The following is a 21273-nucleotide window of genomic DNA, read 5'->3' on the forward strand; positions in this document are numbered from 1 at the left end:
AATAAGCAGACGGAGGGCGGTGGTGACCGTGCTAACAGCGGCTGCTGCCTGCTCCAGGCGTTGTGATCTAAAATCTGTTCGACCCAAAAGGGGCCTGTTTAGCCCTCCCACTCCAGCCACTGTCCCCGTTTTGTGCACAGGGCCCACGTGGCTCCCTCCCACAGCAGCTGTGAACGGCGCGAAGACCTTCCCACAGCCCCGAAACCGCACACCCTCGCTGCTGGGCGTCTTGTCCCTGCTTTTTTTTTTATTATTATTTTTTATTTTTTAATTATTTTATTTATTTTATTTTTGGCTGTGTTGGGTCTTCGTTTCTGTGCGAGGGCTTTCTCCAGCTGCGGCAAGTGGGGGCCACTCTTCATCGCGGTGCGCGGGCCTCTCACTATCGCGGCCTCTCTTGTTGCGGAGCACAGGCTCCAGACGCGCAGGCTCAGCAGTTGTGGCTCACGGGCCTAGTCGCTCCGCGGCATGTGGGATCTTCCCAGACCAGGGCTCGAACCCGTGTCCCCTGCATTGGCAGGCAGATTCTCAACCACTGCGCCACCAGGGAAGCCCCCCTGCTACCTCTTTTTATAGTTATGTTTTGGCTCTTCAACTGACTGCATCCTCCCCAGGTGGAGAGGGGACGGTCTGTGGGAAAGGATAGGCTCTTTCTCTTGGTAACGTCTTGGTTCTCAGGGAAGAAAATGGAAGGATGGCTGCTGCTGCCTTTTCTCCCTCATTCCTCCCGAGAGGCGGCGCCGGAGAGAGAGCAGGGACTTGAGTCTGAGACTCAGTCGCAGCTCTGTCTCTTACCAACTGTGTGACTGGACAAACTACCTAACCTTTCTGAGCCTCATCTTCCTCTTCTGACAAAGATGAGGGTGATACCTACCTTACAGGGTTGGTGTGACGATGAAATGGAATATTGTCAATGAAAAATCCTTGCACAAGGCCAGACATACAAAGTTGCCACTCAATTAATGTTAGTTTCCCGAAAAAAAAAAAAAAAAAAAAAGGTGTTGTGATATCTGTAGTTAACACTTAAAAATATTCATAGAAATTTTCTTCTATTGTAGTTTACTTAAAATCAAAATACTGAGCAGTAGGAATGACTTTTTGGAATTCATTACTGGGATACATAATTGCTATATATGTGAAATATTTCATATCTCAAGGAGTTAAAAGAAATTTAAGAAATGGTGTGTTTTTGGTCAAAGGTAGTCAAAAAGTACCAAAAAATTAAAAATTGTGTCTTTGTAGTACTGTCTAGGCATGTAGTTTGCAGCCCAAATAACCAAGGCCTCAAACAACTAAATTTTAGATGCCAAAAAAATATGCAGTTAGAAGTATGACTGTGCTTACCATCAAAATCAAAATTTAACATATGGCTTGATAATATAATTGACAGTGTTTATGAGTAGAATTTAAAAGTAAGTCACAAAGGTGACCAACCCATCAAGCAGAGTGTTTATTGGTAATAAAATATAAACAAAAGAAATAGGATATTTCTAATGATTTTTTTTTGTTAATCTATGCATTTCATAGATTAACATAGATTATCTTGTGCTCCTGCATAAAATAGGGATATTCTCATTGACAAAACTAAGGCAGGTTGTAGAACAAAGCTCCCCTTCTCCACTGGCTTTGATAAACGCTCGTTGGAACTATGCTTGCAAATCTCCATTTTTTCTCTGCTAAATACAGGCTTTTGATGCTTTTCAGGTGAGCAGGAGCAAAATGAAAATAATAAAGTTTTTGTTGTTGATTCTGTTTTGTCATATTCCAGGCAGTATCTTCTTCAAAGTGTATTATTCCTGAGATTAAAAGTGAAGGTTGAATACATTTCTGACATAGATCAAGTTTGTGTGTCTGTGCCTCACTACACCTGCTTTCCTTCACTTGTAAATTAATGTGTCTGGTAGTACCATATAAGTCTGTTATGAACATTAATGGGAAAATGCATGTGAAAAGCTTGGCACAATATCTAACAAATAGCAAATGCTGACTAAAGTTAACTATTTATTACAGATCATTCCTGAAGGAGAAGCATTTCTGTGAATAGTATATCCCATTCACTATATACTGATTTTACAATCTTTTGTTTTAAAAGATGACTTTTTCTTATCTTCATTCCCATCACTCAATAGTAGTGATCTTATCTGAGCCTTTGTTCTCTATGGAACAATTACAACTTCTACTCCATCAAAAAAGAACTAAATCAAACTGTACTAGTAGATTCATCTAATCAGAAAATATTTATTGTGCATTTAATGAATCATAGCACTCTATCAGAGATTCCTCAGGTCATGGGGACCAAAATAATATGAATTTTTCTGATTCTGTAACTTATTATTCGCCTCACTATTCTCTAAATGAGCAGCACAACCATAATTTTATTCAAGACTGATCTAAAATGCTCTTTTTCCACGCCTTCCTTGCACACCCCAGACCCAAGTTATGCCCCACTCCTCTGAACTCTCAGAGAAATTTTTCCATGCCACCATCATGACACATCTCATTTGCAAGGCGTGTATGGGTCTCTAAAAAATGATTTGGTCTGGTTTCCAAAATATATCATGAAAGATTGCTGAGAAAATATGGCCTCAGTACTTTACTAGCACAAGTTTATGAAAAGGAAAATTAAGGGCAAGATAAATCATTTTGTTCACTTCAAGTAAGAAGCTAATGGTGTGCTAAATACACTAATTCAAAATGCGTGGATACAAGGAAGTAATAATGGTCTCATCACCAAGGTAAAGATATCTTCTTAGAAAACAAAATGGAAGTAAACAAAACACCACTAGGTGTCACTGGGGAAGGAGAAGAAACAAGAGAAGAAGGTTAAGGAGGAGTTAAGTTGAAGCCTTACCAAAAATGCATTATTTATGAAAAGATGAATAGCAGCTTTTGCAGAAAAATAGCATGACATCAACAGTTCCCAAGAAGTGCAGAAGTAGAGGGGGAAAGAGTGTGGCTTCAATAATTCTGGAAGCAGCTGCTGAGATGTGTCAAACCAGAAGAACTCCAGCTGCTTGTTCTGTGAGCATTGCCAAAGGTTTCACACGCTAAATATGTATCAGAACTCCCGGAGAACACCAACACTTAAAATAGGTATGGATGAGGAGTAGAAGTCAGAGTTAACAGACATAAAATGATATTCCAGTCCTTTGAGAAAATTTGATATTTAGTTCTAAATTTTGTTATGATTGTGTAACTTGGGGTAAATCACTTAAAACTTCCTGCTTCCTTCAGTGTCATCTTTTACACAATAAGAAGAGGAATACAGGACTTCTGATTTACAGGTTGTCTGTGGGGATAATATAAGAACAGGTATTCTATAAATTACTCTTCTAGAATTAATATTATCAATTTTAGTCATTAATTTATTTTTCTTACATATTTAAAAGAAAGGAATTAACTGTTTTAAATTGTTATTTTATTAAAGAAGAATTTCTTTTTGGAAAACAATTTATGCTTTGAATCATAAAAAAATCATGATCTAAAACAGTTGAAACTATTTGGAATTCTCCCACTGTTAGTTCATCTATTGCTTTTCGGAGGCCCTAGTTTCTTTAGCTATTATTCAAAGAATTGTGAGTTGGGATGGACTAAATTTGCCAGTTGGACAAAAGAGGATTTTTATGCAATATTTCAGTAAATTGCTGGAATAAGGAGGCCTATGGCCCAGACTACGAATTCTGTTTTCAAAGATTTTAGATAGTGATATTTTCCTTAGGAAAGTTCTTTTCTAGGACTTATCCAAAGTGCTAAAGTCATCTTGTCCCTGATCCCAACCTGGACATAAGTCAAGTATAACCGTTCTAAAGTTGGTTTTGTGGTTTTTATCATAAATGGCCCCTGCTTGATTTCCCTGTGCTTCCCAGGCCCCAGCCATGGGTGCTCTGCTATGCAAATCTTTCTCATTGTATAACTCTCAACACAGTAAGACCCATGCTCACAGGCTCTAATTCATGCTACACGCTTGCTGAGCAGGATTACCTGATGATCTCATCCCCTCATTTTACAGAGGAGGAAATAGAGAGTTCTCATGATTTACTCAGCAGCAGAAGTATTGTAGAAGCATACATTTATGTATAAATTATCATTTATCTCCAAGAGAGGCTACTTCCAAACGCTCCTTCAAAACTACTCCCAGAGTTATGTTTCTAAAAAATCAAGCAGGGAATTCCCTGGCGGTCCAGTGGTTAGGACTCGGTGCTTTCACTGCCGGACCAGGTTCAATCCCTGGTCGGGGAAACTAAGATCCCACAAGCCGTGGGGCAAGGCCAAAAAAAAGAAAAAAGCAAGCAAAAAAGCGCAATCTTGTCACTCTCCTTTATAAACAATGAACCTTCAAAAGAGCCTCAAAGAACCCCAATGCATCCATCAAGCCATATCTTCGTCACTCATTGATTCTTTTAATATATATTGATTGAGAAACAAGAGACATTGAGATAGATGCTGGGAGTACAGTAAACGATACAGAAATGTTCCCTGCCATCAGGGCACTTAAAGTTTAGTACATGAGAAAGGTCGTACAGATGATTACAACTACATTATTTACACAGAAGACTAACTGAGCTTCTGGCTTTCTCCCACCCACACTCTCTTAGCATCAGTTACGCCACTCTTCCCACACAATTCCCAGCTTTTCCTAATCAAGCCCCGTTATTTCACGTGGCCTTGGATTTACACATGTTGTGTTTTTCCTGTCTAGAATATTCCAGTTTCTTTCTTTCTCTGGCAAACTACAACTCATTCATTTTACTCAGTTAGGACCTCTCTGAAAGCCTTCTCTACCAGAGCTGACTGTTTTCTGAGGCACCAGGGCACTGTTCATATATCTTGTGTATTCTGTTATTGAACCATCTTTTAATTAGTGCATTTTGCTCACTGGTTAAGAGCAAAGTTCTAACATGCATGGGTTTGAGTCTTGTCTTTGCTAATTTCTCACTGTGCTCTTGGACAAATAATTTAACTTCTCTGATAATCAGTTTCTTTACTTTAAATGTGCTTGTAATAGCATTTAGCTCTACGTGTTGTTGCAAAAAGGGAATGAGTTAGTACCTGTAAAACATTTCAACAGAGCTTAGCAAATATTAAGTAGTTTGTTAATACAGGTTTTTGATATTATTATCAAGCCAAATATCCCGAATCACAGTAATTCTCAGTAAATGTATATTGAAAATGTGAAAGTGTGAGTTTACAACTAGTGTAAGTCTTTGTAGTGGACTTTAAATAGATTCAAAAAACAAACAAAACTAGAAACTAAAACTAAGCCTAAGACTGCCTACCCAAATGTAAAACAGCACCCAATAAGGGACGTCCCTGGTGGTGCAGTGGTTAAGAATCAGCCTGCCAATTCAGGGGACACAGGTTCAAGCCCTGGTCTGGGAAGATCCCACATGCCACGGAGCAACTGAGCCCGTACGCCACAACTACTGAGCCTGCGTTCTAGAGACCGCGAGCCGCAACTACTGAAGCCCCTACACCTAGAGCCCGTGCTCTGCAACAAGAGAAGCCACCGCAATGAGAAGCCTGCACACCACAACTAAGAGTAGCCCCCGCTTGCTGCAACTAGAGAAAGCCTGTGCTCAGCAACGAAGACCCAACGCAGCCATAAATAAATAAATAAATAAATAGATAGATAAATTTATAAAGTACCCAATGAGAATCAACATTTTTTAATAAACAGACTTTACAATTCTAACCATATTCAATGATGAAAAATGCTACAGATATTTAATTTTTTTATTGCATTCATTTGTCTTAAGTTGACTTGGATAGTTTTAATAAGGTGACCTCTTACTGTTGGTTTCAAATTGGTTTTCCTTCATTATTTGGTTACGAGTCTAATGAAGCAGCACAACAGTGTTTCCCTTTTTGCTGTTCCTCAAGAGACAACTCATTTAATCATCTGAACACTTGGAACTCCATTGTGACACAAATAAATGATTATGCGGTATAGCTTTAAAAAAAAATCACTGAAAATTTCACCGAAAAGAAAACATGCAAAACGAATTTAAGAGAAGCATGTATATTTTACTGTAAAATTATATCCTTTGACTTACTCAAATATTACTGCATGTGTACCAAAAATAAATACATAAATAATAAAAGGAAAGAAAATAAATTACGTTGCCTTTCCAAAAATGCATATGCATATTTCTACTCTGGTGGTCAAACAACAACAAACTGTGACCGCAGCTTTACAACCACATGAGTGCCACAGGTGTCTAATCCTGGAGAGCAATTGGTACCCTAGAAAAGAAATGATTGCAATGTCACTAGTCATATACAATGCTCCTGGCCCCGTGAGGAACTACAGTTTATACATAATGAGACTGATAACTTTTCCCATCTCTAGCTGGAAATTACCATGTCATCCTTGTGTATTCTCCAACAAGGTCTGTTTTCAGGTTCAAAGTCACATATTTATGGATTACATTCTTCAGATTCTACATTACTATGGTATGGATCTCAAAGAGATAGAATACTGCCAGCCCTTAAATATTGATCTTTGCATCACTATATTTATTTTATTTATTTAAAAAATTTTTATTTTATATTGGAGTATAGTGGATTTACAGTGTTAGTTTCAGGTGTACAGCAAAGTGATTCAGTTATACATATACATATATCTATTCTTTTTCATATTTTTTTCTCACATAGGTTATTACAGAGTATTGAGTAGAGTTCCCCATGCTTTACAGTAAGTCCTTATTGATCATCTATTTTATATATAGTGTGTATACGTTAATGCCTCATTATATTTAAAAAAACAGTTTAAAAAACCCAAATTTGAACGATGTAAACAATTTTAGTGAAAGCCATATAAATAATGTTTGAATGAATCCAACAATTTATAAAGATGAAAAAACAAAATTTAAGTAAGTGGATGGAGTAACAGATTGTGTTAGTTTCATCAGCATTCTGAAAGAAGAGATTGATTACTTAAGGTCTAGAATAAAACATTAATTAACAATGAGGTTTAAAAAAATCCCAAACCTTAAAGATTATATTTCTAGGAAATGATGAATAATCATACAGGAAATGCCAGCCAGTATTAAGAATCCATTGATATTGTTTCAAGAAAATGACAAGCAGCTTAACATACATGATGGCTACCTGTCACCATTTTTTTAAAAAAGAATTAACAGTCACCAACAGCAGGGTCTATACACACACAAAAATTCAAGATGAAGTGGAGCTAACAACGACATCTCATTCTCTGACACCTAAGGCTGATGGCTCACTGCCTGTTAGACTGACATCAGACACTGAGGACCTAACTTCTGCCTCCCATGTGAAGTCACAGGAAAAATCATACCAATTATTGCAATGTGTACAACATCCATCTCCATCTGTTCAATGTTCATTTGGTGGATGTAATTCTAGTCAACATTATCATCATGCATTATCCCTGCATCAGCACTGGCCTAGTCAGCTTAGCAATATTACCATGTCCTTATTCTCGCAAGAGTATCCTGGGTGAAATCTGTCTTAGCTCGGGCTGTCATAACAAAATACTGAACACCCGGGGTGGCTTAAACAACAGAAATTTATTTTCTCACAGTTCTCAAGGCTGGAAGTCCAAGATCAGGGTGTCAGCGTGGTCAGGTTCTGGTGAGACCTCTCTCTGGCTTGCAGAGGGCCATCTTTTTTTGATGTGTCCTCACATATTAGAGAGAGAAAGAGAGCCCTCTCTCTGGTGTCTCTTCTTATAAGGACACTAATCCCATCATGAGGGTCCCATTCTCATGACCTCCTGTAAACCTAATTATCTCCCAGAGGCCCCACCTCCAAATACAATCACAATGGGGATTAGGGCTTCGATATATAAATTTGAGGATTTCATGAACATTCAGTCCATAATATAATCCTAAATGCTCAGGTTTGCAGTTTTCCTTTTTCACTCTTTAGTGTTTCTTTCTATAAAACATCACCATTACATTTTTGTATATGAAAATGATTGAACAGAAACTGTATGAATTAACACTAAAGATCAAATTATTAGAGAATTAAGAAATCAAGGACCTTAACCAGTTTACTTTACTAACAATATCAAAGATACAATTAATTGTGAGCACTGACAAAGCAGAGGGAGGCATAAGGACCACAAATATAGCTCCCCAGGTTTTTTTCTTGCCACATTAGGGCATTCTCTGGCCCATATCAACATAAAAGGTCTCTAAGCTCCATATTTCATCACATCAGTTGTGCAGAAAGGAGTTGTTTTGGTCATGAAATATTTCCATTTTATATTCTGATAGGTACGTTGCTTAAGTGACATTTTCCACATTAAGCCATAGGTGAATTTAATAAGTAAAACTTGAAACCCTTGATCAACATGTGTAGTTAAGTTGAAAAATATAACATAATCATGCATTTTAAGTGTTTTGTGCATCCTAATGTAGCAGAACAGTTTTACTTCCTAATGTTGATGTTTCTAGCAAATTTATTTTTCCCCATAAATCCATAGATTTGTTTGTTTACAATAATTCAGGGGTTAGAAATTTATTTTTTTTCTGTCAAGGGCCAGACAGTCAATATTTTTTAGACTTTGTGGGCCACATATAGTCTCTGTTAATCTTTGTATTCTATTTTTACAACACTTAAGAAATGTCAAAACATTCTTAACTCATGGGGTCATGGTTTGCTGACCCCTGCATAGGCAATAGTAGACAGATCAGATAGATTCTGCTAAAAGCATGCCTTAGATGAGGACTCTCTTGCTAGAAAATATTATTTATTTGCTAGGTATATTGTTTTATATATATATATATATTTATTTTCTGTATATTATGTTTTGAAACCTTTCTTTTCCTTAGCAAATAAATTTAATTGTAGTAAAATATTTATATGTACAGATATTCATTACAGTGTTACTTCAAAAAAACAAAAACAAAAACCCCACAAAAAACAAATGGAAAAACAACTGCAAACAACCTAAGTGCCCCAATAAGGGGAATGTTTAAATAAGTCATCATTTACTTGTAGGATGAAATATTATACAGCCATTAAAATCAATGTTTACAATGCTTCATAACATGGGAAATGACTATAGTATAGTGTTAGATAAAAATTAACATAAAACCATGTATATATAGTATGATCTCAATTTTATACATTCATGTGGGCAGAGAACCCAGAATGAAAATAAATACACCCAATATATGTCAGTGGTGGACTTGTGTTTTTTCCTGTTTTATATTTCTGTTTTTCCAAATTTTCCATCAGGAGTAGATACTATTTTTATAATCCTATTTTAAATTTTTGATTGAGAACTCTAAGTGAAAATTAAATTATGATTCCTGAGTTGCCCTCAGTTTTCCTTGGGTCACTCTGACTGCTGATTCCTCTGTTCATTTCAGTTATAGACTCTGTGAGGTCACCCCAACATTTGTTCCTAGAACAAGTGGTCAAACATGAGTGATTGGATAAAAGGCCTCAGGGTGTTGAATAAGAGCTGAGCTGGTGGAAAACTTCCCAAATCAGGTGGGCTAACTGAATCTCTTGATTACTTTGCCTTTTTTCCCATGACAGACTAACATCCCACAAATGGCTTACTTTTGAGAAGAATCTTTCATGCACTGCAGAGCAGAGATATTGTTCAGTCAGTTCTGGGTCAAAGAGGAAAAGCTGAAGAGATTTAAACAGGAAATGACTCGACTACAAAGAAATTAGAAGTATAAGTGAATAAAACGAGCCAGGCACAAATGATGAATTCTAGGTGTCCTAGAAACAATAGGGCCCATTGCCAGCTCAAATGGGTGGAATCCCAGGCTGATGAAATGCTCCAGAGCTCCAAGGAGATCACTCCTGGATCCATCACACCTGTGTCACATGTTTTGCCATCTTAAAAAAACTTTCTGGCTGAGGAGACTGTCCCTTCTGGGCTAGCCAATTCTTAGAGATGGCAAGGGACTTGGCCTGCAAACCTTTGATATGCAAATTAATCAATCCAGATCTATCCCTCCTCTGGGCTCATATACCCCAGCAGGCAGTAGCCTTCTGTCTTAATTATCCCAAGGCCAGGTCCCAGGCAACTAGAGACCACCCATATAGCCCAAAGCCAGCCAACTTTATTCAAACTACCCAGTCCTAAACTGTTTACCCTGTCTTGCTTTGCCTTTCTTGTAGAAACCCCAGTAAAGACATGGGTTTTTCCTCACTTCTGCTTCTGCTTCCTGACCAAAACCTGGTGTTTCTCCTGTGGATCTGTGTGGTGAGTCATGTCTCTTGTTTCTATGAGAAATTGAAGTAACATTAAACTTTTCTTTCAATGGCATTGACTTCACAGTGTGATCACTCAGTCATCTTTATAAATTAAGACCTGAGCGCAAAACGCCAGAAGGTCTGACGTCAGTATATTTACAAGGAGACTCTCAATGGGGTTATCTGCTTTCTTTATTCCCAGGAATGTCACTCGGTAAAGGGAGGGAATGCTTTGAGGGTCTGCAGCCAAACATTTCCTTTCCAGGGTATTATTGTCCACTTCATATATTTTCACATGTATAGTACTAATAATGACTTAAAAAAACAAATTATAAATATTATACTTGTATTGCTTTATTAGTGATTTTAGTTTCTTTTCTTCTTTTAAGTCTAATGTTGTATTTGCTTCATGCTTATTATTCTGTAAATTCTCTCTGTTGAGAGCTTATGGGTCAAGCGGAGGTTCTAACTACACAAATGTACTAAATGTTATTCACAATGGTGTGCATCCAGTCCCTTGGTGGTTTCTATACCAAAGCAAATCTGAGTGACTTACAAATTGCATGGTTCACCAACGTAGAGTATAGGATATAATCTAAGAACACGGGCTCTGGAAAGAGATATACCTTGTTTTTTATCCCATCTTTGCTATTAACATATTTGGGATTTTGGTATAACACTTCATTGCTTAAAGCCTTATTTCCTTCATATATTAAATAGAAATACAACTCTCTGTAGAGTTATGATTAAATAAAATGATTCATCAAATGCACTTAACCAGTGCCTGAATCATAGGAAACAATCAATTAAGATTGTGTGATTCCAGCCCTAGTAGTTGTCTACTGTTACCTCCCAGGAGCTTGGGAGTCTTTCATCTAAAAGTAGGAATCTTACAATGGGACTAGGGCCTTTTCACTATTCTTATTCAATATCTTTCATTGACAGTGTTTCTAGCAAAACTCATAGGTTAGAGAGCAAAACTCTTCTGCTACACTGGGAGGTACAAAACACTTAAAAATGCATGATAGTGTTCCATTTTTCAAGTTGGCTCTACTGCACACTGATCAGGGGTTTCAACTTTTACCTACTCAATTCACCTTTGCCTCCAACCGCAGTTGAAGTTAACATCATCCTTTTACTGCATTGGCCACTGATGAAACAAAGTCCTTTCTGGAATTCTTTCTGGGCGTATCTGCTGCAGTTCAATATCGAAACTACACTCCTTAAAACTACACTCTTAAAAAGGGTTATTTCACTTTGCCTGGGTCTCTTGCCTAGAAACTCCCTTGAGCCACCTTCTTACTGGCCCAAAGCACAGTCCAGTTTAAATAAAGGAGGTTTCTCTCCTTTCATATCTATCTTCTTTAGTTTCCTTTTTTTTGTACAAAAAAGTTTCTTCTAAGTAGCTGGTTGCAGGTTTCAAGATATTGTGGCAGACTTAAAGAGAGAAGCTACACTTTCACTTTTTTTATTGTGACCTTTGAATACCCTTTCATTTACACATTCATATTCCAGAAGTTAGCCAGATTGTTATGACACCTACAAACTTAGTCAATTTTAACACCATGTTTATATGTTATAAGTTTATATTTTTTTAACATCTTTATTGGAGTATAATTGCTTTACAATGTTGTGTTAGTTTCTGGTATATAACAAAGTGAATCAGCTATATGTATACATATATCCCCATGTCCCCTCCCTTTTGCGCCTTCCTCCCACACTCCCTATCCCACCCCTCTAGGTGGTAACAAAGCACTGAGCTGATCCCACTGTGCTATGCAGCTGCTTCCCACTAGCTATCTATTTTACATTTGGTAGTGTATATATGTCAATGCTACTTTCCTCCCTTCGTCCCAGCTTACGCTTCCCCCTCCCTGTGTCCTCAAGTCCATTCTCTACGTCTGTGTTTTTCTTCCTGTCCTGCCACTAGATTCATCAGAACCATTTTTTTTTTTAGATTCCATATATATGTGTTAGCATACGGTATCTGTTTTTCTTTTTCTGACTTACTTCACTCTGTATGACAGACTCTAGGTCCACCCACCTCACTACAAATAACTCAATTTCGTTTCTTTTTATGGCTGAGTAATATTCCATTGCATATATGTGCTACATCTTCTTTATGCATTCATCTGTCGTGGACACTTAGGTTGCATCCATGTCCTGGCTATTGTAAATAGTGCTGCAATAAACGTTGTGGTACATGTCTCTTTGTGCATTATGGTTTTCTCAGGGTATATGCCCAGTAGTGGGATTGCTGGGTCATATGGTAGTTCTATTTTTAGTTTTTTAAGGAACTTCCATACTGTTCTCCATAGTGGCTGTATCAATTTACATTCCCACCAACAGTGTAGGAGGGCTCCCTTTTCTCCACACTGTCTCCAGCATTTATTGTTTGTAGGTATTTTGATGATGGCCATTCTGACTGGTGTGAGGTGATACCTCATTGTAGTTTTGATTTGCATTCTCTAATGATTAGTGATGCTGAGCATCCTTTCATGTGTTTGTTGGCAATCTGTATATCTTCTTTGGAGAAATCTCTATTTATGTCTTCCGCCCATTTTTGGATTGGGTTGTTTGATTTTGATTTTGAGCTACATTAGCTGCTTGTATATTTTGAAGATTAATCCTTTGTCAGTTGCTTCATTTGCAAATATTTTCTCCCATTCTGAGGGTTGCCTTTTCGTCTTGTTTATGGTTTCCTTTGCTGTGCAAAAGCTTTTAAGTTTCATTGGGTCCCATTTGTTTATTTTTGTTTTTATATCCATTTCTCAAAGAGGTGGGTCAAAAAGGATCTTGCTATGATTTATGTCATAGAGTGTTCTGCCTATGTTTTCCTCTAAGAGTTTTATAGTGTCTGGCCTTACATTTAGGTTTTTAATCCACTTTGAGTTTGTTTTTGTGCATGGTGTTAGGAAGTATTCTAATTTCATTCTTTTACAGGTAGCTGTCCAGTTTTCCCAGCACCACTTATTGAAAAGCCTGTCTTTTCTCCATTGTATATTCTTGCTTCCTTTATCAAAGATAAGGTGAACATATGTGCATGGGTTTATCTCTGGGCTTTCTGTCTTGTTCCATTGATCTATGTTTCTGTTTTTGTGCCAGTACCATACTGTCTTGATTACTGTAGCTTCGTAGTATAGTCTGAAGTCAGGGAGCCTGATTCCTCCAGCTCGGTTTTTCTTTCTCAAGATTACTTTGGTTATTCGGGGTCTTTTGTGTTTCCATACAAATTGTGAAATTTTTTGGTCTACTTCTGTGAAAAATGCCATTGGTAGTTTGATAGGAATTGCACTGAATCTGTAAATTGCTTCGGTTAATAGAGTCATTTCCACAAAGTTGATTCTTCCAATCCAAGAACATGGTGTATCACTCCATCTGCTTGTATCGTCTTTAATTTCTTTCATCAGTGTCATAGTTTTCTGCATACAGGTCTTTTGTCTCCTTAGGTAGGTTTATTCCTAGGTATTTTATTATTTTTGTTGCAATGGTAAATGGGATTGTTTCCTTAATTTCTCTTTCAGATTTTTCAGCATTAGTGTATAGAAATGAAAGAGATTTATGTGCATTAATTTTGTATCCTGCTACTTTACCAAATTCATTGTTTAGCTCTAGTAGTTTTCTGATAGCATCTTTAGGATTCTTTATGTATAGGATCATGTTATCTGCAAACAGTGCCAGTTTTACTTCTTCCTTTGCTATTTGGATTCCTTTTATTTCTTTTTCTTCTCCGATTACCATGGCTAAAACATCCAAAACTATGTTGAATAATAGCGGTGAGAGTGGGCAACCTTGTCTTCTTCCTGATCTTAGAGGAAATGCTTTCAGTTTTTCACCATTGAGAACGATGTTGGCTGTGGGTTTGTCGTATATGGGCTTTATTATGTTGAGGTAGGTTCCCTCTCTGCCTACTTTCTGGAGAGTTTTTAACATAAATGGGCATTGAATTTTGTTGAAAGTTTTTCTACATCTATTGAGATTATCATGTGGATTTTATCCTTCAATTTATTAATATGGTGTATCACATTGACTGATTTACATATATTGAAGAATCCTTGCATTCCTCAGATGTACCTTACTTGATCATGGTGTATGATCCTTTTAATGTGCTGCTGGATTCTGTTTGCTAGTATTTTGTTGAGGAATTTTACATCTATGTTCATCAGTGATATTGACCTACAGTTTTCTTTTCTTGTGACACCTTTGTCTGGTTTTGGTATCAGGGTGATGGTTGCCTCATAGAATGAGTTTGGGAGTGTTCCTCCCTCTGCTATATTCTGGAAGAGTTTGAGAAGGATAGGTGTTAGTTCTTCTCTAAATGTTTGATAGAATTCGCCTGTGCAGCCATCTGGTCCTGGGCTTTTGTTTGTTGGAAGATTTTTAATCACAGTTTCAATTTCAGTGCTTGTGATTGGTCTGTTTATATTTTCTATTTCTTCCTGGTTCAGCCTTGGAAAGTTGTGCTTTTCTAAGAATTTGTACATTTCTTCCAGGTTGTCAAATTTATTGGCATATAGTTGCTTATAGTAATCTCTCAGGATCCTTTGTATTTCTGCAGTGTTGGTTGTTACTTCCCCTTTTTCATTTCTAATTCTGTTGATTTGAGTCTTCTCCCTTTTTTCCTTGATGAGTCTGGCTAATGGCTTATCAATTTTGTTTATCTTCTCAAAGAACCAGCTTTTAGTTTTCCTGATCTTTGCTATTGTTTCCTTCATTTATTTTTCATTTATTTCTGATCTGATCTTTATGATTTCTTTCCTTCTGCTAACTCTGGGGTTTTTGTTTTTGTTCTTCTTTCCCTAATTGCTTTAGGTGTAAGGTTAGGAAGTTTATTTGAGATTTTTCTTGTTTCTTGAGGTAGGATTGTATTGCTATAAACTTCCTTCTTAGAACTGCTTTTGCTGTATCCCATAGGTTTTGGGTCTTCGTGTTTTCATTGTTATTTGTTAGTAGTTATTTTTTGATTTCCTCTTTGATTTCTTGAGTGATGTCTTGGTTATTTAGTAGTGTATTGTTTAGCCTCCATGTGTTTGTATTTTTTACAGATTTTTTTCCTATAATTGATATCTAGTCTCATAGCATTGTGGTCAGAAAAGATACTTGATATGATTTCAATTTTCTTAAATTTACTGAGGCTTGATTTCTGACTCAAGATATGATCTATCCTGGAGAATGTTCCATATGCACATGAAAAGAAAGTGTATTCTGTTGTTTTGCATGGAATGTCCTATAAACATCAATTAAGTCCATCTGGTCTAATGTGTCATTTAGAGCTTGTGTTTCCTTATTTATTTTCATCTTGGATGATCTGTCCATTGGTGAAAGTGGGGTATTATAGTGCCTTACTATTATTATGTTACTGTCGATTACCCCTTTATGGCTATTAACATTTGACTTATGTATTGAGGTGTTCCTACGTTGGGTGCATAAATATTTACAGTTGTTATATCTTCTTCTTGGATTGATCCCTTGATCATTATGTTGTGTCCTTCTTTGTCTTTTATAATAGCCTTTACTTTAAAGTCTATTTTTTCTGATGTGAGAATTGCTACTCCAGCTTTCTTTTGATTTCCATTTGCATGGAATATCTTTTTCCATCCCCTCACTTTCAGTCTGTATGTGTCCCTAGATCTGAAGTGGGTTTCTTATAGACAGCATATATACGGGTCTTGTTTTTTTATCCATTCAGCCAGTCTATGTCTTTTGGTTGGAGCAATTAATCCATTTACATTTAAGGTAATTATTGACATGTATGTTCCTATTACCATTTTCTTAATTGTTTGGGTTTGTTTTTGTAGGTCTTTTCCTTCTCTTGTGTTTCCTGCCTGGAGAAGTTCCTTTAGCATTTGTTGTAGAGCTGGTTTGTTGGTGATGAATTCTCTTAGCTTTTGCTTGTCTGTAAAGGTTTTAATTTCTCTGTTGAATCTAAATGAGATCCTTGCTTGGTAGACTAATCTTGTTTGGAGGTTTTTCCTTTTCATCACTTTAAATATGTTCTGCTACTCCCTTCTGGCTTACAGAGTTTCTGCTGAAAGATTAGCTGTTAACCTTATGGGGATTCCCTTGTGTATTATTTGTTGCTTTTCCCTTGCTGCTTTTAATATTTTTTCTTTGTATTTAATTTTTGGTAGTTTGATTAATATGTGTCTTGGCATGTATCTCCTTATATTTATCCTTTATGTGACTCTTCTCGCTTCCTGGACTTGATTGACTATTTCCTTTCCCATATTAGGGGACTGTTCAACTATAATCTCTTCAAATATTTTCTCAGACCCTTTCTTGTTCTCTTCTTCTTCTGGGACACCTATAATTCGAATGTTGGTGTATTTAATGTTGTCCCAGAGGTCTCTGAAACTGTCCTCAATTATTTTCATTCTTTTGTCTTTATTCTGCTCTATGGCTTTTATTTCCACTATTTTATCTTCCAGATCATTTATCCATTCTTCTACTTCAGTTATTCTGCTATTGATTCCTTCTAGAGAATTTTGAAGTTCATTTATTTTGTTGTTCATCATTGTTTGTTTGCTCTTTAGTTCTTCTAGGTCCTTGTTAAACATTTCTTGTATTTTCTCCATTTTATTTCCAGCATTCTGGATCATCTTTACTATCATTATTCTGAATTCTTTTTCAGGTAGCCTCCCTATTTCCTCTTCATTTTTTCTCTGGTGGGTTTTTACCTTGCTCCTTCATCTGTTGCATATTTCTCTGTCTTCTCATTTTGTTTAACTTCCTGTGTTTGGGGTCTCCTTTTCACAGGCTGCATGTTCATAGCTCCCGTTGTTTTTGGTGTCTGTCCCCAGTGGGTGAGGTTGGTTCACTGGCTTGAGTAGGCTTCCTGGTGGAGGGGACTGGTGCCTGTGTTCTGGTGGGTGGTGCTGGATCTTGTCTTTCTGGTGGGCAGGGCCGCATTCGCTGGTGTGTTTTGGTGTGTCTGTGAACTTAGTATGACTTTAGGGAACCTCTCTTCTAATGGGTGGGGTTGTATTCCTGTCTTGCTTGTTGTTTGGCATGGGGCATCTAGCACTGGAGCTTGCAGGCCGTTCAGTGGATCTTGGTCTTAGTGTTGAGACGGAGATCTCTGGGAGAGCTTTTGCCAATTGATATTACATGGGCCGTGAGGTCTCTCATGGTCCAATGTCCTGAACTCAGCTCTGCCACCTCGGAGGCTCAGACCTGACACCCAGCCAGAGCACAAAGACCCTGCCAGCCACATGGCTCAGGAGAAAAGGACGAAAAAATAGGAAAAAAATAATAATAAAATTAAAAAATAATAAAATAAAAAAATAAATTAATATAATTAAAAAAAAAAGAGCAACCAAACCAATAAACATATGCACCAATGATAACAAGCACTAAAAAGTAAACTAAGATAAACATAAAAATCAGAAAGAAATCAGTCGCAGAAAGGAAACCCCAAGTCTGCAGTTTCTTCCAAAATCCACCACCTCAATTTTGAGAACATTCTTTGTCTATTCATGTATTCCACAGATGCAGGATTCATCAGGTTGATTGTTGGGATTTAATCTGCTGCTCCTGAGGTTGCACAGAGAAGTTTCCCTTTCTCTTCTTTGTTTGCCCAGCTTTTGGGGTTCAGCTTTGGTTTTGGCCCCACCTCTGTGTGTAGGTAACCCTCAGGTGTCTGTTCCCTGCCCAGACAGGAGGGGGGTTAAAGCAGCAGCTGATTAGGGCACTCTTGCTTACTCAGGCTGGGAGGAGGGAGGGGTACAGTAGTCATAGTTGGAATGAGGCCTGAGCCTGCGGCAGCAGAGGCTGACATGAAGTTGCAATAGCCTGAGGCACGCTGTGTGTTTTCCTGGGGAAATTGTCCCTGGATCTCGGGACCCTGGCAGTAGCATGCTGCACAGGCTCCCAGGATGGGTGTGGGTAGTGACCTGTGCTTGTGCACAGGATTCTTGGTGGCAGCGGCAGCAGCATTAGTGTTTCATGCCGGTCTCTGTGATCCGAGTTGATAGCTGTGGCTCATGCCCATCTCTGAAGCTTGCTTAGGTGGTGCTCTGACTTCTGTGGGCACACAGGGAAGGAATTCCCTCTCTTCAAGCACCCCAAAACAATGGTCTCTTGCCTCTTAGGTAGGTCCAGACTTTTCCCCTGACTCCCTCCTGGCTAGCTGTGGCACATTAGCCCCCTTCAATCTGTCTTCACACAGCCAGCTCTCTGTGAAGGGTCTCCCTGGGATCTGACCTCCAAAGCCCGAACCTCAGCTCCCAGCCCCCACCCGCCTTGGCGGGTGAGCAGACAAGTGTCTCATGTTGGTGAGTGCAGTCAGCACCAATCCTCAGTGTGGGAATCTCTTTACTTTGCTCTCTGCACCTCTGTCACTGTGCTCTCCTCTGTGGCTCTGAGGCTTCCCCCCAGCCCACCCCCCAGCCTTGCCAGTGAAGGGGCTCCCTAGTGTGTGGAAACTTTTCTTCCTCCACAGCTCCCTCCCAGAGGTGCAGGTCCTGTCCCTATTCTTTTGTCTCTGTTTTTTCTTTTTTCTTTTGCCCTACCCAGGTACATGGGGATTTTCTTGCCTTTTGGGAAGTCTGAGGTCTTCTGCCAGCATTCAGTAGGTGTTCTGTAGGAGTTGTTCCACATGTAGATGTATTTTTGATATATTTGTGGGGAGGAAGGTGATCTCCACATCTTACTCCTCCACCATCCTGAAGGTCTCCCATAAGTTTATATTAACATAATTTTATCCCATAGTTTCAAGGGATCAAAATACCTCCAAGAACTTTTGTAGCATGAGAGATATAGTTGATAACTTGTCATTGGGGTGTGGGGATAATGCAAATATAAATATAATTACCCAACCTTCTTTCTTTCCAATTAGCATTAATTTGAGTCTCCTCTTAGTCATTGGAAAATAAAGAAATTCCCCTCTCCATTACCTCCTTTGCCTCTAAATGTACCATGGACTGTTTATAGGAAGACAAGATCAAAAGAGAAACAATGTACAAAGCACTTAAAATTAACCACCCCATTTCACCTGGTGTCCTTGGTTCCAGAAAATCTTAGAGGTCCCAATGCTACCAAGAACATTTCTGCTGCAGATCTCTTGTATCACCCTTGGCTAGTGGCTAAATTGTGCCAGCTCATCCTCAGTTCTGATAACATAATACCATGAACTGTCTCCCCTTTGATATATCATGGTGTACAAATTTAATCTCTTGTCTCCTGAAAGTTGCAAAGTATCCTCTGTGTGCCATGTCATTGTAATGCACCAATATTTCAATTGTTCCTCAGTTATGGTCTTCAACTGACTATTTTTCTTTTCCAATTAGGATATTAGAAACAACTATCCCTGAAGTTTCTGAATTTGGAGAAAGAACATTATTATATTCTTCAAATGAAGTCCTTATGTGATTTAGCATTGTCTTAAGTTCCTTCCTGAAACTAGGGAGTAAGAAAATGAGTGGGGTTTCAATGTATTTTCTCTCTTCTCTCTCTTTCTCAAACTTTAGGGATAATCGCAAGAAGAATTATAAACCTTTTGCCTTTGTCAGCCATTTTATCCTTTTCTCATTTATCTTAAACATATTGGTGTGTCTATAGTAAAAGGTATATCAGTCACAATATATTTTCTCCTGTCTTTCTTTCTAAAGCAGTCATTTACTCCAAAGGTTAGTTTCACAAGGTCCTAGGATAGTTTTAACTTTTAATTTGGATATTTGGTCCCAAAAACTATACAGTGAAGTATTACAGTTGAAATAGTATTTGAAACACTCTGACATTGGCTACACAAATGAGCCTTGTTTTGTTTCAGAACTATTGTACTCATATTCACATTGATGAGTATTAGAAAAATACCAGGTGTTCTATAAATTATATAAAATAAGTGACTCCACCCTATTCATTTAACCCTGAAATAGAATTGTTCAGTATCTGTGTATTTTGGTTTGGTGTACCTTGTACATATAGCAAGAAAAACATGGAATAAATGAGCCAGACAGACAATAAGATGCCAGCTTTGGCATACAGTAAATCAAAGAGGAAAGCACAAAATACTAAGGCTGTACTGGATATTTTTTTTTTAAAAAGCCCTCTAAATATATTAAGTGTAAAATAGATAATCAGTTGCAGATGCGTCATCACAATCCTCATACCGATGAGTATGATCATCTTCATCCATTTAAATATTTATTGAGCACCATTTATTGTGCCAGGCACTGTGCTAAGAACTAGGGATAAAGTAACAAGTGACAAATCTCTGACTTAAGATAACTTCATCTTACCATTTAAATTTCAGCAAATTATGTTTCAAACAAATATCTTCTTAATGTTTCCTCCTTTAAAATAAGATGATAAAGATAAGACATGGCTGTTTAAATCTGTATTTTGAATTTGGCCCTTGGATGACTGAAGCACACTACTATTGGGATTTCTCTTATGTATCATGAATGTAATGCAGTAGAAGTGTTTCAAGGATGTATACTACTATGCAACTATTTAAAATCAAAGCAGTTTGTGTTGGGCTATTTATATTTCTAATAAAATCTCTAGCTTTGATCCTGCTAAGTCTAATTTTATTTAGAATTCCTAAAAAGACTCCTTAGAATAATTTGTCTGTGTCATTCAGCCATGAGTTCCTACTACATTATAAGTCATTTAAAATTTTAGATTCAGATTCTAATAGGAAACTTTCAGCATAAAAGCCACAGCACTCAAATTATTTCTGTGAAAACCAAATTATTCATATTACCATATTCATATCAATAAATTATCCTATTTTTCTACCCAAATCATTTCAATTAATCTCTCATCAGGACAATCAGAATTGTTTTGTCATTCTAGAATTAGAGGATTTGCCAATGTGTTCTCCATTTCTACTACATTTTCATCATCTTTACATTTAATCTTTTTTTTGAAATGTTATGTCTACAACAGAACATATCCGGGAACAGTTGAGGAAATCAAGCAGTGTTGATATGAAATTGTCTGTCTAATTCCAGGAAAGAATTCCTGATGAACCACATGCTCATTTATCATTGTCTAATAAATGTTTTGCACCAATCCTGCTTAGGTCTTACAAGTCATTAAATAATTTCACACTTTGCTTTCTTTAAAGCA

The 21273-nt window shown here is 37.5% G+C and overlaps 1 pseudogene; it reads right to left on the minus strand.

The window, feature by feature from the left end:
* Positions 1 to 6162: 6162 nt before the first annotated feature.
* Positions 6163 to 21273, minus strand: part of LOC118895326 — a 49676-nt pseudogene continuing 34565 nt past the window's right edge.

The sequence above is a fragment of the Balaenoptera musculus genome, chromosome 5 (genome assembly GCF_009873245.2).
Source record: "Balaenoptera musculus isolate JJ_BM4_2016_0621 chromosome 5, mBalMus1.pri.v3, whole genome shotgun sequence".
In the NCBI taxonomy this organism is placed as follows: Eukaryota; Metazoa; Chordata; class Mammalia; order Artiodactyla; family Balaenopteridae; genus Balaenoptera; species Balaenoptera musculus.